The following is a 3,607-nucleotide window of genomic DNA, read 5'->3' on the forward strand; positions in this document are numbered from 1 at the left end:
AGCTCTCTCTGGAGCCTTCAAGGTATGGGGTGAAATAGAAGTTGACATTGTCTATTTATTGGCTCATTTGACAGCTGCTGATTGAGCAGCAGTTTGCCAAGTACTGTTTTAGGTCCTTGGAACACGTCAGAGAACAACAGAGACAGATCCTTGCTCTCAAAGATCACTGCTCTCACAGAGCTTACTTTCTAGAGACAAGGAGACAGGCAATAGTAAATGATATTATGATGAAATTTATTCTAATTTATTATAATAAGAATAATAAACAAGTAAATTATATCATTTACTAGAAGGTAATAATTGCTATGGACAAAATGAACAAGTAGAGAGTAAGATAAGGGGAGTCAGGGATTGGTAAGAGAGGGTGGCAGGTGGTGGTATTAAATAAGGCATCAGGTCTACGACCAAGCCACTCTGAATACTCCCGATCCCGTCTGATCTCGGAAGCTAAGCAGGGTCGGGCCTGGTTAGTACTTGGATGGGAGACCACCTAGGAAGACCAGGTGCTATAGGCGTTAAAAAAAAAAAAAAGGCATCAGAATAGCCATTGTTGAAAAGATAACATTTGAGCAAATCCCACCAAAAGACCATGAATGGAAAACTTTTTTTTTCAGCAAAGAGTATACACTTTTTCTTCTGAAATTGAGTCGGTTACACACGTTTGTGTGTTCGAGGCTGCCTTTAACCATAGAGACATGTCAACAGAGTCAGCAGTAGTAGATAACCAAGGCCAGGAAGGATGCCACTACTTTAGGACTTTGTAAGCTCTACATCGGCCCTATGCTAGACGTGGAGATTACTGGGAACTATGTGAAGTCCTTTTCCATACAATCACAGTGAGTCAAGTCAGTCTGTCATGTTTCCCATGAGCTTAGACAAAGAGGAAAATATCCATCGCATCACGTTCTCTGCTTTCCAGGGTGATCTTTATCTTAACCGTCTGTACCTGGATCTTAGAGTTGTGGAGTAAATGTGGAGAACGTTCATGTATTCTTTTATTTAGCAAATAGTTGTTGAGTGATTATTAAGTACCAAATACTATGCCAGGTACCATGAAGAATACAAAGAAAAGTTAATATATAACATGTTCTCTCCCCTCAAGAGGCTTATGAGCTGCCATGGAAAACAAGCCTGTCACACCACAAACAATTACACAGAAATACCTGGCTGTGGTGTATGCCAAACAAGTGGCCGAGAACACATATTTGAGAGGAGAGCTAGACTAGTCTTTGTGGGGACACTGGGTCTTGGGATAAACCTTTAAACTAGTTCTCTACTGTTGAGACAAGGGACTTGTTGTGAACCAAAGCACGGAGGTGGTCATGCTGAACGTGTCTGCAGGGGACAAGGAGTAAACCAGCCTGTTGTATTCAGGAGTGTGTCAGGGACAGATGAGATGTGCGATTGTCAAAGTGAGCACAGGTCAGCATGTGTGAGACCACAAATGCCAGGCCAAGCCATTTAGACTCTGTAGGCCCGTGGCCTTCAAAGTGTAGTGTGCAAGACACTAATGCATGTGGAAGAATATGTTGGCATGTTATTTCTTTTCTCTCGTCCTCTTAACTATTATTTTATATCTGATGTATAATGTACATAATGTATTTATAGAGTAGTATGTGATTTCTTAATAAATAAGTATATAAAAGCTGGGAACATGTGCTTGAAGAGGTCATTCTGTGTAGTGAGTGAGAGCATAGACTGGAGCTGGCTTGTTTCCATCTAGATCCTACCTCTCCCCTTTGCTAGCTATGTTATTTTGGGAGAATTGATTCTTCTTCCTCTGTGAATGGGAAGATAAAATCTACCTCATAGTTTGCTTGTGAGGTTTAAATGAATACGTGTGTAGTGCCCAGCAAAGTCTCTGGCATATAGTGAGTGCCCAGGAAATGTTAGTTGCTCTTATTACTGCTTGGCACTACACCTGCCACTGTCACCACCACCACCCCTGACAGGGGTGTGTGCTCCAGAATGAGAACACTACTGACGTAGATGGTGGATGAAAGATTTTGAGTTTAAGAAAGCCGTGTATTAGAGAAATTAATGTTGTACATTGAAATAATACTTTCAAAAATGTGAGAATTCCTATTGATTTGCGAGCATATGCATAACTGTGTGCATGACTGAAATGAATCAGTTTTCAGCAATTTTGACTTTACATGTTAGCATGCTTCACAAAAGGTTCCAACTTTCATCAATGTTCTCTACCTTCTTATAGATTATATTAAAGATTATAGGAGCTGAAATTAGTTCTGATTTTTGAAGGTTGAGTTCCTGCCTATTAGGTTGTTATCCCTTGCACCTGTTTTGTTTTGAATTACAGCCCCTCCCTCAGACCCCATCAGAAGCTTGATGAATCAGGAAAAGAACACTGTCACACTGTCCCAGACAAAGAAGTCTTTTACCATTCAAAGGGAGAAATTCGGAGTTCATAAAGTGAAAGGGAGATATAGGATCCTCCTAGATAGATTAATCTAGCACTTTTCTGAGTTCGTTTTTCATCTTGGAAGACCTGCTTTCCATTCCCTCTTAGCCTTATTGTTTGAGACTTTTTATGACTGAAGATAATTCTGAGTGTACTTTAAAATCACAACAGAACATCACTATGTGGGCACACTGGCAGGCTTCTGTTGTTACCTAGAATTCTTATAAAATATCTGATGGTATGTGGTCCCATTGCATGATACGCTTCATTTGGTGGGTCTCCAGCCCCACCAAATGATGCTGAAAACAGCATTATTTGTTGTTTGGTTTTAGATATGCCAGTCTAATAGAGAAAAAGTAATACCTCATTGTGTTTATTGGGGAAGCATTTCTGAGATTGCAGTGCATATGTACTCGTTGTATAGCCCTTGGATTAATTTAGAGCACCCAACATGTTTTAGTGACTGAGCACAGCTGGCAGTTTAAAAGCAATGTGGTTGAGTATAGCCTCTGGCAGCCACCCCAGAGGCCTGATGTAAAATCAGCCCATGATCCTGAAGGAAAGTTTAAATAAGTAATAAAACTCTTCCTATTTTAAATTGTATTATTGATCATGACATTATTATATTTCTCTGTATTGTGTATCTCCATCCCCTTCGCCCTGTCCTTCCGTGGCAGGGTTTCTCAATATTAGCATCTTGAGCCTGGTGATTCTTGGTCATGGGCACTGTACTGTGCATTGTAATATGCGTGGTATCATCCCCCCAGCAGATACCTATAGTGCCCACCCTCCCAGCTATTAGAGCAAAAATGTTTCCAGACATTTCCACATGTTCCCTGAGGGCCAACGCCTTTGGTCAAGGACCTTTGTTCCATGATTCCTATGGATTTTCAACATGATTCTGTGTGGACAAGGTGTGATGCAGCTCTTTTAAATACCACTGACCATGAGAAAGACCATTTCTGACCCATGAACAAATTGTGGTTCTATAGGCTACAATGAGCTGTGCATGGGAATAAGGGAGCAGAAGGGGAATACATCACTCAGGCCAGAAATCGCAAAGGAAGCACCCCTCTTCTTCTTTCTTTTCCTCTTCCTCTTCCTCTTGTTCTTCTCCTCTTTCTCCCAGTCCCCCATCTATTGAGATGATCATATGATTTTTATCTTCCATTTTATTAATGTGAT

At 40.8% G+C, this 3,607-nt stretch overlaps 1 protein-coding gene and 1 non-coding gene across 2 annotated transcripts in view; both read left to right on the forward strand.

Moving 5' to 3' along the window:
- THADA (THADA, armadillo repeat containing) overlaps positions 1–3,607 on the forward strand; it is a 285,149-nt gene that overhangs the window by 166,788 nt on the left and 114,754 nt on the right.
- Positions 397–515, forward strand: LOC112477988. The gene has a single exon (XR_003045692.1). It is a non-coding gene; the product is annotated as a 5S ribosomal RNA (ribosomal RNA).

Source organism: Pteropus alecto, unplaced genomic scaffold, assembly GCF_000325575.1.
Source record: "Pteropus alecto unplaced genomic scaffold, ASM32557v1 scaffold131, whole genome shotgun sequence".
Taxonomy (NCBI): domain Eukaryota; kingdom Metazoa; phylum Chordata; class Mammalia; order Chiroptera; family Pteropodidae; genus Pteropus; species Pteropus alecto.